Source organism: Pseudomyrmex gracilis, unplaced genomic scaffold (assembly GCF_002006095.1).
Source record: "Pseudomyrmex gracilis isolate BER0280 unplaced genomic scaffold, ASM200609v1 scaffold_127, whole genome shotgun sequence".
Classification (NCBI taxonomy): domain Eukaryota; kingdom Metazoa; phylum Arthropoda; class Insecta; order Hymenoptera; family Formicidae; genus Pseudomyrmex; species Pseudomyrmex gracilis.
In genome coordinates this window covers 289,123-303,925 of record NW_018020711.1, presented here as the reverse complement: position 1 = coordinate 303,925, position 14,803 = coordinate 289,123, and positions in this window count along the sequence as shown.

Below are 14,803 nucleotides of genomic sequence, written 5' to 3'. Positions count from 1 at the left end.
ATATATGCAGACATTCGTCATGATAGTTGTGACATTCAGCGAATTAATTAGGATACCAATAAATATTACGCGCAATAAAAATTAGATTTCTTTTTATTGCTTTGTTATTCAAATTCTTAGGAAATTTATCTTTAAGACAGAGTCGTTTCTATTTAAAACAAAAAAAAAACTTTATGTAATAAGAAAACGAATTTCTGAGTTCTGAAAAAAACAAAAAAAAAAGAAATATCTCGTACGGACTTATTGCAGGTACGCAATGTTATAACGTAACAAGATTTACACGTGGAATAGCTTGTCCGTATGAATCCTCGTGCCAGATGGCACAATACGGAAAACACGTTATTTTTTACATATTTATTAAAGCTGCTTCATCAGATCGTTGCGCGCGCGTATACACGCACAAGCTTTTAATTTCGCGCGGTACCGAAGGTACATATTGTGACGCGCGTCGAAAAAGCGCGCTTTTACCTCAAATCCCGTTAGCTCCGCGTATACAGTCTGCTCTGTATACTCGCGCAACACACTCGTAGAATTGAAATTATAACGAGGAAATGTGTGAATGCGAAGTTGACGACGTCGATAACGGCGGCATCGATCGCAAAGCGCGTGAAAGCTCGGACGATTTTCGATACGCGCGCAAACAAAACCGAACTTTTTCTAGAACAAACTCTGCATAATCACAATATATTATAAATAAATAAAGCGCATATACTGGCCAATATATGTTTGTTTGTCCAAAAATCAAAAAATACGATTACAATAATAAATAAATATCACAATGTTGCTCTCTATTCAATGAAAGTAGGTTTGAAACACATTTTGTATATTTGCGTTATCGAATTCGACTTTAACGTTTTGTCGTTAAATTTGAAGTTAAATAAAGCCGCGAGAAAATAGCGATAGTTTATCTCATATTTTATATTTTTTATCTTGTACACTCAAATCCTCTCTCTAAAAAATGTAATGTAGATTTACCTTATTAATTACATGATAAAGCCATTTCCGTAAAAGTCAGTTTTATTTAATTGTCAGAAAACTCTGTTAAAAAATTAGCAATTAAAAAAAAACGCGTTTAACAAACAAGCAAGAGAAAACGCATTGCGGTAAACGGAAGACACCTCATCGTCGGGATGCATGTTGGAAATTTGATGTCTCGCGGCCGATAAAAAAACACAATAATGTGCGCCGCGATAGCACGCGGCTCTTGCAAATCATGGTTTGTTTTTCTCATCCGCTGACGTAAATTCTACGCCATCGCGCTATGAAGCCGTCCGAGATCAGTGCCGTTATGCGATTAAACTGTAATAAGCTCTACCTCACGCGCTGCTGATTGCTAGTTCATTATTCGGCGTCATATGAATGAGCACGATGCTGCGAGTAACAATTGCGCCAAATTAAACAAGATAATGAGATAATGGGATAATTGCCAAGAGCATATTTGAGTCAATATCTATCCATACGGAATTATTATGTTCGCACAAATTAAAACTTCAAGATTTATCACATGTAACTTCGATTTTCTGTTTTTTTTCTTTCTGTATGTAAATTTTTCTACTTTTTTGTACCATATTAAATAGAAATAACATTACTCGATACATTGCGCGCGTAATAATAATTTTATTCCGCGAAGGAAAATGCGACGCAAGAATCGAATTTTTTTCAGACTTCCGCGAACGTCTTAGAGTCGACGATAACTTTCAGTCTGTCAGGATATTTATATCACCGACGTAAAGTATTGCGCGGAATGGTGAGAAATGTCTTGCCCGGAATGTTGATATTGCGCAGGAAGCAGAAACTACAACAATATCTTTCGATTCCGCTCCGTCACGATAAATCGCGGTTTCCGCGTGCTGTAAATTCTTGTCAATGAAAATCGAGCTTCGTTCGTTTTCAATTTCCCGATCTTCGTGCGAAAGACTCGTTGATGCTCGACTACACTTTATTCACACAACCACGAGATGCAAACAACAAGTATAATCATTATTATTCGGATGTAAAAATATAAGATATATATTTTTTACACGAACACAAAAATATTATTAAAGAGCAATAAAAAAAAAAGTCAGTAGAATTAAGTAAGAAAAAGCGAGAGAAGGAGATTTGGCTCTAGTTGCTACTCTACTTTTTAATCTTGCTTTCGTTTTTTCAAAAAATTTCGTTAAATCTTGAGAAACTGATCTTACCTTACTATGTTGAATTTCTTAGATGTTAGACATAGTTCCGCTCGCGGATTTATCCTATTTGCGACGGTGGCATAAATTTTAAATGCAGTTTGAGAGAAAGATTTTTCAACCCTCTTGCACTTCTCAACACGAGCGTCCCGACGGCGTCATTAAAATTAGCGCGGGATAACGAGAGCGTCTCGATCAGTGATCCCGCCGGGTTCTCCGATTAGCGGACGGAGCTCTCGAGAAGATTAAAGGCGAAGCAGTTGGGGATCGAGCGCAGGCGCGCGCTTAATGAAACGTAATTTCGCGTCCATTACGGCGTAAAAACGGCACTCGCGTACATTTTAATATAGAGCGGCAGGCTCAAAAGAAGAACAGAAATTTGCGCAAGTCCGGTGTACGGACAATATGCGTCGCATGCAAAACGCAACACAAATTTCGCCCCGACGACTTACTTAGAACTGCGGCAATTTTTATTTCGCCGCATAATGCGCGGTTGTTTTTTTTTCTGCATTGTCGTTCGATCATTAACTCTTGCAGGAAAAACTGCCATTTCTCTAAACCGTACGTCGCGTTTAGTTTATTTTGACCTAGCACGTTTTCACACAACTAAACACGGACAAATTTAACGTAGCTTCAAACAATTTTTTTTATGTTAGTTTAAATTAAATATATTTCTCTCTCAAATTATTGATTTTTTCGAAATTCTATAAATTCTTTTCAGTATTTTTTTATCAAAATATATCAAAAATATAAAATTTCTGATTATTGTCTATAATTGAAAAATTCTAACTTATTGCACCGAAACTGTAATAGAGAGACAGTTCGAGTTTTACTTTGTTTACAAGAGATTGAAGCGTTCGAGTTCACGTTCCGTCAAATTTCAAAGAACCAACATCTGTCTTAATTGAGAGCGCGCGCAAAAGCGAACATCACACGGCACGAGTGATTTGACGAACGTCGCCAAATCGGATGTCAGAAAAATAATTGTCGTCGTTTGATTGATTTAACCGTCGGATTTGTCCGACCGTCGTAAATGCGCGTCGCGCATTTTAGTTTAGTTTTTTTCTGTAGTCATCTTCATCCCAATAATTACACGAGAGTCGCTTCTTCACGTGCTTTTCTCGCGCACGTTCGTCGCACAAAACGTATGTGCGCGCGCGCGCGCGCGCGCACTTGAACGACCTCTCTAAGTTGTACGTTTTTGAGTGGACTCGACCTCGTGCTCTCGAGCAAAAAAAAAAAATAAAAGAAAAAAAGCACCATCCACTCTGTTGCCGACCGCCATGAATTCGTAAGATCGCTCGGCATATATATAGTGGAAAAAAGAAGTAGACCGATACAAGAAGAGGATGATACTCCATACGTTGCACCTTCAACGTAGGAAGAGAGGGAATTGCACGGAGGAATGTGCGAACGCATATATAGAGGTACGCTGACGTCAACACGTGCGGCTCAAACTACGCATAATTACCCGCAAGATAAACTATATATGCATTTATCCGGGCGTGAGTACGAAGATAATTTGCTTATTATCACTGAAAGAAGAGGAGAGAGAAAGAGAGAGAGAATTTTGTTGTATACATAAAGAAATATATCTTTAGTTAAGAAACAGTGACATTATCGCTTTATTTACGATGTCAAATTATCTAAGTAAGAATAAATTAACAAAATAAAATTATTTAAATCAGTCTCAGACGGTTTTTCAAATTAGTGATTCTAGAGCAATAAATGTGTAATAAATATAATTTCAATTTTTTATATTACTTTCAAATGCGAGATAAAATGACGTATGAATTTAGAAAGAATAAAATGTTAAAAGAATCTTTTTCATTCTTGAATTTTCGTTGTTGGCAAAATCCGAAATCTTCTCTGAAACGTTCAAATAAAATATTCAAACCCACTTGATGTAATATTGCGGCAATCGCACAGAGAGACATTTAAATTTGCTTTCCTTAAATTAGTAGAAAACGCGAATCGTTTCAAATTTGCCTTTCAGATTAGAAGGAATTTCAAAGTACTCAATTTGCTTTCTATTTTCCACGGAAATCTAATGCCGCAAATTTACTTTCAACACTTCGCAATAATAGTAGCAGTATATTTAAATTAATCCTCCGCAAATTACACCAATAAACTCGCACCCTATCTACAATACACAAATTGAAATGCCTCAGAACATACGTTATTACTCTGAGAATTATATACGAGTTTGATGCATTTGAATTTACCGGGATCGCGGGCTGCAAATCTAAAGTCATTCAGATTTCCGTTATTTCGGGGACACCCAGTGCACGCACGCGTGCACGGGATCTCGCGAAATCCCCGGGAGGAGGTCGACCAGGAGAGTCGGGGATGAACCCAAATCTAGGGGAAAATTTTATCGTATATTCAGGACGTGTTCCGACTCACAAACGCGCGGTCTGTTAGAGAAAGATGGGGAAAGGGAAAAGAGAAAGACGAGAAGAACGCTCCGTTACGTTTCCTGTGGGATAGAACAGACATGCCAAAATCGTTGAATTTTATTGCCGACTTAAACGGTTTGCAGTCAAACGCATGTACTAACTTTGTTGCGAAATTGTACGGCTATTTTGCAACCATAAGTTTTGCGCCGGTTGTTGCGCAAATCGCAATAATATATTTAAAGCAGAGAGACGCGGAACTTCTCTAGATTTTTCAAAAACACTTGTTGTATTTTTTATGACAACGTCTGCGTACCTTTAATGGTTTTTGAACATCGGCATATCTGAAAATCTTAAAAAAATATTTGTAAAAATTATTGTTTAACAAGATTAAGAATTGTACTGTCTAATTCCTCTACCGACGTTGTTCTTCATGACACATATTATATTATTGCTCACTTCCATTATGTTTTATCTATAGAAGCGGTTTTCTCTATTGCTGAGTTTATCCACTGGTCCTTTAATTACAGGATACACAAAAAATAATTTTTTCTTAATATTCAATTTATTACTGTATTTAGTGGAGTAAATTTAACCTTCTTCTCCCAACAGTTTTTAGGTCTTAAACTGTATGCCATGACAATTACCTTGACATATTTTTATCATGAAATATTATTTTATCTATGAGATCATTAATTTCAATTATATATTAGATTAATCATGTTTACATTCATTACTTGAGGCTTTGTTAAATATAAATTAATATTTTCTTAAATTTAATTATATAAAAAGCTTCTCATAAAATACAAAACTAATTTCACAAAATAAAAGTGTAGATAATTATTTACATCGTAAAACACAGATAAACTCAATATTTTCACACACACACGCACACACACATCGATATCACACGCGAGCAACGATGCTGTTAGGACAATAAACTGACCCGAAGTGCAACATTTCGTGCACTGCTTCGTCCTTTTTCTCCCGCATCGAGAGAAGCGTAACGGTTGCAACGAGCGTTACAAGAGAAAGTGGGGCGAGTTTTTATCGCTCTGGAAATCACAATAAAGCGGATCCGCCAGTTAACTTTTTCCCCGTCGCGGATAAATGCGCCTCTTTTAATTTCCTTCAACGTATCGCGGAGGTGCGGCCGCGACGCGACGTCGAGAAGTAATTACGCGGGGACGAAGGGGCGTTTATGAAAAGCTCCGCGTCGCCGAACGACAATAATAAAACGGGGAAAAGTGGATAATAATTCTAAGAGCGACAGAAGGATCTCCGAGCTCTGGCGTTTCTCCAGAACACACCGCGAGCCCGGCGGCCATTACGAGAGAAGTCCGAGAGAGCTCGGGAAAGAAAAAAAAAAGACAAAGAGACAGAAGCGGAGAGAATTATATGGCGTCCTGAGACACTTCTCGCACTGGCGAATTCCTGTATACCGCGCGGAATTTCGCGTCGAATATGTAAATTCGCTCAAATGAGACACGCGAAAAAAAATGCGCCGCAAACAGCGTGCAACTTTTTCCATTTTGTTCCTCGCTATATTTTGCGCTCTCGCTCTTGGCTTTTCTTCATTTACCGTCAAATCGGCAACACGATTTCATCCCACGCAGCAAAAACCCCGCGACGAATGAGCTCTACTTGCTATACTTTCTTATTTAGATTTATGCCAGCTTGGGAAGAAAAAAGTTTCATTCGAATGTGATTAACATTTCTCGCATACCGCTATGTTAATCCGAGTTCGCTCTAGAAGAAATTAGCTAACAAAATAACTAAAAACAACCGTTAATTAGAACGTACATATACACACTTCTATAACCTAAAAAGTTTTATTAAAAAAAAAAAAAAACATACATACACAATTATGAAAGTTACAATCTACACTGTTAAAAATTAAATTGCTTTAATTTATATATTCGTAATCTCAATAAATATACATCTTATACGGTATATAAATGTATAAGTTTATAATTCTGTTCTACATGCTGTTATTTCAATTTTCAGACGAATTTTCACGAATCACGTACGTTACATTTCGCGGGCGTTTTAATCAGGACGCGTTAATGCGATCGATCGCGCGTCGGAAAATTTCCGCGTTTTCCAAACGCTGTCGTGCTGTCGTTATAACGAAAAATTGCGCGCGCGCGCGAGTGCAACGAGCCGATAACTACACTCGGCTGCACAAAATCAAAGCGTCTTAAGTCTAAAACTGGGCTGCAGGCAGGTATATTACGCGGCAGGTCGAATTCAAAAGGCCATTGACATTGCGATTCGGCATCGCGATACAATGTCTATTGACTCTGGCACATGCGGTTGACATTTCCCTTCTCAAATGCATACGTACACACGATGCACTACCTATGAATAGAACATTGTGTTAAACCATTAACTGCAGCCATCATCAATAAGGAGTAAACTATATATCTGCGAGTAAATAACAATCTTGCCACATCCACTTGTCGCATCGTTCGCTATAAAGCTATTACGTAGAAGCACGTAAAAGGATTTTGCTTCCTCTCTTTGCACAACTTGTGTGGCTAAAATGAGGAAAACTCGAAAATACAACAATACAGACAGATGAACGGAAAACAATTCTGAAAATAATTTGAAAAAAAATTGACACACGAAATTTCTAAGTGCAAACGCAATAAATGAGTAATTTCTCTTGCACGACGTATATAAATGTTTACCGCACAAAAATTTCGTAAAACAGAGCGCAACTAATTTCTTTAAATTTTTTTTAAATATCTAACATGTGATATGACTAAAATCAAAGAAAGACATTTTACACTCAATTCTAAATATTGTTATTCTCGTCTCAATTTCTGGGAATCCGACATATTGAACAATATTAAATACTGAAAGATTTCCATTTAAAATACAGAGCGTATTATTCCGGCCATTCTGTTATTTCTGCTTGAAAAGAGGAAGCACTCGTCTTGCGCACGAAACTAGGCGTCGTACATCTCGAGATAATCGATCCGGTCGATCGATCAGCGGCGCACCGCGAAACGAGCAATTCTGCTCTCCGCATAATGCATCAATCGCGTCCTCGTTACCGACAACTTCATCCACCTCATACCTCAACGTATCCCGACGACGGACGCTTTACCATCCCCTCTTTCACCCGCCGTATCTCACTCTCTATGGACAACGTTTCGTTCCTTGTCACCGAGGGATTTGCCAGTGACTGAGGAGGATAAAAAGAAAAAAGCCGAGAGAGGGTTGAAAAGCGAGCCTTCTCAGAGATCACGAATGTTGGCGAAACGCCACCCTTCCTGCGCGCCGGATACAGCGAAAGATTGATTGGGAGGGGGTTACTTTCGCACTTGTCTTACTCACGTCGATCGACATTTCGTTTAAGCGTTTTTTAGAAACAAGAAGGAATCCACCATTCTGCCAACCAATTGTCTAATGTAACTAATCGAAAAAAAAAAAAACCAGAAAGATGCAAAGAATTTTTTGTCGAATTTTTCGTAAATTTGAGAGAGTAAAAATCAAGAGATTTTCTAAATAATAATGAATTTTGGCTATTGAAGCAGTAACACTGTTGTTGGAGTGTATATATTAAAATCCGTTTATTAACAATTAATAGTATAATAGCACGAACGCTTTCGACCCTTGTATTAGGTCCGTATTTATTTTTAAGGACCTAATACAAGGGTCGAAAGCGTTCGTGCTATTATACTATTAATTGTTAATAAACGGATTTTAATATATACACTCCAACAACAGTGTTACTGCTTCAATAGCCAAAATTCATTATTATTTAAAAATTCTTGAAGCTCCATATAATCATCATTACAAAGAGATTTTCTATTTCTATCTGACATTGTTGAGCACTCGGAAAATTTGTTATTTACAACGAGTCTCTCAGGTTTCGATGCGCGGAAAAATATTGTGAATATTTGTTCGTTATTTGTTTTTGTTTTCTCTTTAACTGTTGTTTATTCGTTGTCAGATGATACCGTAACAATTTCACCAACTAAAAATTGTTCCAATTCTTACACACGTGGTTTTACTTACTTGATCGATCAGTAACTTCTAAAACCCCGGATCTCTGTTGGAATTTCGCTTCGTTTTAGAACGCGTCTGTGTATGTTTCGCACAGTTTGCCGTGTAAATAGAAACAGTGATACGGAGTTATAGTTCGGGGATACTTGGACAAGAGGCGGAGTGAGTCTGATGGATGCTGATTTCACAACGAGTTTTGAAGCGAGATACGCCAACGAGAGCGAGATTGTTTTGGCGGTTTGTGTTAATTTAGAGAGAGATTTGCTTTTGATAGCACGCTAGTAATGAGCAGCTTCTACATATTGCTTCAGAAACAAATTCCCATGCAATGTAACTTGACTCGCGTTGGACGATAATTCAAAAAACCACAAAATCTTTTTCGAGCTCTTATTGCGTGACTTGTTGAATTTGCTCTGCGAAAGAAAAAAAACTGTTGAGATGAGTATCGATTTTTTCCTCCAGGAGAATATTTAATGTCTCGGCAAAGAGAGTGTGCGACTCCGCCACGTATTTAAAATAAGTATTAAAGGCAGAAAGATATTGCGGCAAGTGCACTTAGAAGAAATTAGGTCGTCTAATATATAACGCCTTTAGAAAATTAAAAAACTTTCTTCTATCACATTTCTTCCCGGCCAAATACTTTTTGGAACGTCGTGTGATCTACAGGCACTTCACATGACACATTCCGTGCGGGTACTGCAAAAAAGTATCTTCTCACATTTTCTCGTCACGTTTTCACGTGTTTTATAATTCTGTTCGAACCACGAATTAATCGAATTAACCTACCAAATTCGAGTATAATCAGCATAAGCAATTACAATAATACGATTAACAATAACCGCCATAATATGGATTAAAAACTTATATATTCGGAAAAAAACATGCGTTTGTTTGCTTTAAATGAACTAAAAAATATCGAGTATATATAAAATTATAAACACTTGATTGCAACGAATAATTTTGTATTCTACAAAAGTGAATAATGTACTTTTAATTTAATCCTGTTTATATATTGGCAACAGTTATTATATGTTTGATAGAAAGTTGCATCTGCAATCAAAACAAAATTCTTACATTTCTTATTAATGTGTGTGTTTATATGTTTCGATAATGTTACTGCAAACGCGTTCTGTCTCCGCTATTGTCGGGAGAAAAGAAACGACTTGAAATTATACCACATCCATGACGCTCGGATCAGCCGTGCGCGAAGCCATTATCCACAACCTCTATCACCTCCGGCGAATCCTTTTATCCAGCGCGGGTTTCCCGATGGCAAAAACGCCGGGGGAGGTGACGGGGACGCTTATCCACAAAGCGATACGGCACTGTCAGTCTCAGCAGATATCGGGAGAATGTTGGTGAAGGGGCGGCCCATGGCGAACTCGTCGAAGTGGAAGTAGCGGAGAACGTATTATCCGAACGGATCGAATTGTCCTGCTCGTCATTCAAATTCGTTTAAGCTATCCGGCTCCCCGGCGACCCTGGATATCTGTAGAGCCACGCCGAAGTAAGGAGAACGTTATCTTTCTCTCCGAGAGAGATTCCCCATCCTTCTCGATTGATCCTCTCTTCTCTTGGTCCTTACAGAGAGAACGTCCTCGACCCTTCCTGAGAGAGAACCAGCAAGAAGCACGAATTGTTCCTCCCAGAACAGAAGTTCCGCTCGTTGCCGCGAAATGACGCGCTCTCTATTTTCCTCGATGCGAAACGAGTCGCCATGCGTCGCGTCGAAGAAAACGCTTCTGATGAAGAGATCTTTAAGATCTTTTTGGTCTATCTCACAAAAAATTTAAATTTATATAGCAAACTCCACGCCGTTTCCTGATTTTTTTGGGTAAATTTGTTTTTTCTAAATATCGTGGTCATTTATTTTGCGTTTTATAAAAATTAGATAATTATTCAGATAAAAGAGAGAGAGCCGCAAGTTTTTCTATCACAGATTCTTTCGTTCAATACACGTCCAATGAGCATAATTGCCAAATATTATTACACAAGCAAAACGTGCGATACAAAACGCTACAAAATATTTCTGTCAATTTTGTTGATTTATGTAATGATAAATAATATAAAATAGATAATTGTAAGAAGAAACTGTAACTTATAATAATGATCGAAAATATTACGGCGAACTTAAAAAACGACGTTTTTCTTGAATTAAAGCGTTTTGTTCTCGATTGATATCATAAATGTGTCTCCACGACGGTATATCACTCTCGAGGACAACCGTAGCTGCATTTTCTAAGAGCATCCGCAGGAAAGTGCACTAAATCACTCGAACTAATGAACGACGTCAGCCGCGCTCCCGCTCATGGAAAATAAAGCGGAATCCTCGAAAAGATTCTCGAGAGCCGAGTGGAAGAGACGGCCGAGGGCATCGACTTAATTATGCCATGATGAAAACTCGAGATAATACCAATGTCCATTCATGCGCGCAGACGAGTGGTCCTTGAACCTCAATGTCGGCGAATCGATCGTTCCTTCCTCGTTAATTTTAACCCTTTCCCAGACTTTGCTCGATTTTCAAATATCACAGACAAGAACGATGAGAAAACAAAAACTCTTGTTTACACGCGAGAACAACAAAAGTTAAATTACATGTCAAAAAGTCAAATTAAGCAAACACAATTGTCGGTAAAAAAAAAGAAAAAGAGTTTATTAATCTCGAGATAAAAAAAACTCAGCCTGAAGACTATTTTCTTTGTGTTCTATATAACCCTCAACGGACGGCGTGTTTTTCGGCACCTTAATTCGCCGGACGTGGGTCGTTTTCGTCTTAAAAAATCTGAAACAATGTGTATATACTCTTTAAACTGTCTATTTTAAGACATCATCATTAAATTTAGTGAAAAAAAAAGTTTTAATTCATAATTTTTAGCAAATATGACAACAAGAAAATTACTTTCTTCAGAAAGTAATTTTGCTCTAGACGAAAACGACCCATGTCCGTCCGTTGAGGGATAAAATGAAATTTCTATTCTTTATCTTATGTTCTGTTTATCATATATTGATATGCTTAAATTGCAGATAATATATTGATATGCTTAAATTGTAGATAATTTGTTTATTTAAGCATTATGTTATGTACAATTTTTGATAATGTGAAATCTTAAAACTTCATAAACAAAATATTTACTAGGTATCTTCCTGACAAAGAACGTTTGAGACGTCGCACAACAAATACAAACCATCGAATGAAGGTCATTAACGAGCATATATAAGTGTTGATCAATTTATTTAAATCAAAATACGTTGAAAACGAAAAATTTCAACGAAACGTTTCAAGCTCTTGCTGAGGTTTCTTCATTTATGATAAAATTACTAAAAAATAAAATTACAGGACTGTCATTATCGATTGAATTATTACTCACGTCAAATTAGCTGTGCATGCACTTTTAATGTTAATTAATATGAGAGAGACTAGGTATCAAGTTACTCTTGACATTTTGATGAAGTGAACTGAAATGTTCACGAAACGTCGATATAAAAATGACTTTAATACGGCTCAAACTCAAAAATCATTTTCAGATATTAATAAAGATTTGTTGGTCAGTCCAAATAAAGGACATTTTAAGACGATAAATCACCTGTAATCAACGGAAAGCGGAGTACCAAAGACCAAAATGACACGAACAGTAAGACAAACTGATTGTGAAACATTTACATATATGGTGTGAAGTAACAAATGCTGGTAACTAGATGAGAAACAACATATTTATACGCATATTCTTTTTGTAATTGAGAAAAGAAAAAAAAGTTGTGTTCAAAATTTCAAATTCTTAATTTAATCAAGTATAATAAGAATTCGAATCGTATGATATAGAGGTGTGTCTTCGAGTTCGTATTGGAATTACCAAACTATAATTTGGATTGAGCAGTGTGAAGCGTTTGCAGGGTGTTTTGCAATTAAGAATGTTGCATGTTTTGTTCAGACGTTTTGATTTTATTTTTTAAACCATTTTCAATGGATACACTACATAATCGAGACATATTGTTTGGGTTGTGACCATTGTCTAGTTTAGTCTAGTTGCTACGCGTAGATTCTAGAATCTTCCATGTTTATCTTAAAGTCCGACAGTTAATGATAAAACCATGACGCACTATCGACCCTCCGAAATACCTTACCATATAAGGCGATCTTTGACACAGAAAATGCTCGTCCTAGCGCGCAGCCGAACCTAGAACATTCGAGACGAACATTACCAAATAAGGAAAACTCTAGAACTTTCCGTAGCTGAAATCAGGCCCTATAAAAAGCGCCCTCGAACTGAGGCGCAGTCAGTCAGCTACAGTCAATCAGATATTACCAGTTAGTTATTAGCAGTCAACCACGTATTATAATCATAGTCGCGCAGTTATAAGCAATTATTGTAACATCGTCACATTTATAATTTTTTACAAGAAAAACTGTACAAACTATAAGTAAATAAATAATTTTTTATATTAATCATTGTGACGATTCTTGCAAGATTTTAAGAGAGATTTGTTCTTTGTTATATAATTAATAAACAAATATACATGCTGCTCTTAACGTTCCTTCGCGACACAGAGTGAATGACGATAATGTGTGCGTCTTGTATAAAGTCAAGTAAATGTCGATAGAATAAAACTGTGATATTGGTTAAAAACTATGAAGTTTTTTGTTACTACGTCAAGTTATTGTTATTACCGAGACCGGTGTCGCGAAAGATGTATATGTGTGTACAAGAGATATTGATATGGACAGCTCCATCTATTATAAATAAGAATTGTCAAGGATGTTAGTGTCATTAATCAAGTTAGATCGTGCGATTGTTTTCCCGTCCCGATTACCACAGAAAGAATATTATTTTACTTTATTGATACTTTATTAAACAACGAGAACCCGATTGATTCAACTTTCAAAAGTATCAATTTCAGGAGCTCATCAATCAAAAAGCTTATTTCGTCTAAATTAAATATAACTGACGGTAAAACAAGTTCTAAACATATAAATGACAAAAAGATTGTTGTTTTTCCTTATATCAAAGGGGTTTGTCGGAATCTATGATTAGAATTTTTAAAAGTACAGACATCTTAACTGATTACAAATGTTTAAATACATTAAATAAGTTAATAAAATTTCACAAGGACGACATCGTCCATGACTCGAGTATTGATATCATCTGATAAGATCAATTGCAATATATTGTTGTGCGTCTTATGTTGGACAGACTAAGAGACAACTCAAAATAAGAATAAAAGAGAGAATATGAACAATATACGTATTAAATTAACTCTTTATGTTGTTTCTAAACACACGTTGGACTTTGATCAATCGTTCAATTGGAACAATGTTGAAAGTTTAGACTAGGAGAAATATTTTTTTGGGAGATTAATTTCAGAAGTTATTTACATCACAAAGAACATTACACGGTCTAAATTGTGTTAATGACACTCTGACATACTTGACAATTCTTATTCTTATTTACTTGATTAAATTAAGAATTTGAAATTTTGAACACAACTATTTCTTTTTTTCTCAATTACAAAAAGAATATGCGTATAAATATGTTGTCTTTTATCTAATTACCAGCATTTAACTTGTTACTTTACACCAGACATAAGTGATTACAATCAGTTTGACTTCTGTTCGCGTTATTTTGATAGTGTATTCCTCCTTCCGCTGATTACAGGTGACTTGCTGTAATATCTTAAAATATCTATTTGGACTGACCAACAAGTCTCTCGTATTAATTGATATTAACATAGAAGTGCGTGCAGCCGGTTTGACGTGAGTAGTAATTCAATCAATAATGACAGTCCTGTAATTTTATTTTTTAGTAATTTTCTTGTGACTGAGAGAAGAAGAGCTCGAAACGTTTTGTCATATTTTTCTACGTATTTTAAATAAATTGATCAGTACCTGTATGTTCTCGTTAATAATCTTCTGTATTCGATTGTATGTATTTTTCTGACTACTTTATTAGCATACGAATAATAAAAAGTAAGTTGTTTATCCAATAAAAAACAAAAACTAGTATATTTTTCTATTTTGTAATATTGTGTTTTTTGTAGAGTATATAACAATATTCCCAAAAACAATAAAAACACGTAAAAATGTGATACTAACACACATAAAACATAAACATATGTATGTTTGTGTGTACGTACATATATATGTGTGTGTAGATATGTATAAAATCCTTTCCTTTCAAGAGCATCGTGACGAAGAACCTTCATCAAGTTTGCGTTCACGAATAT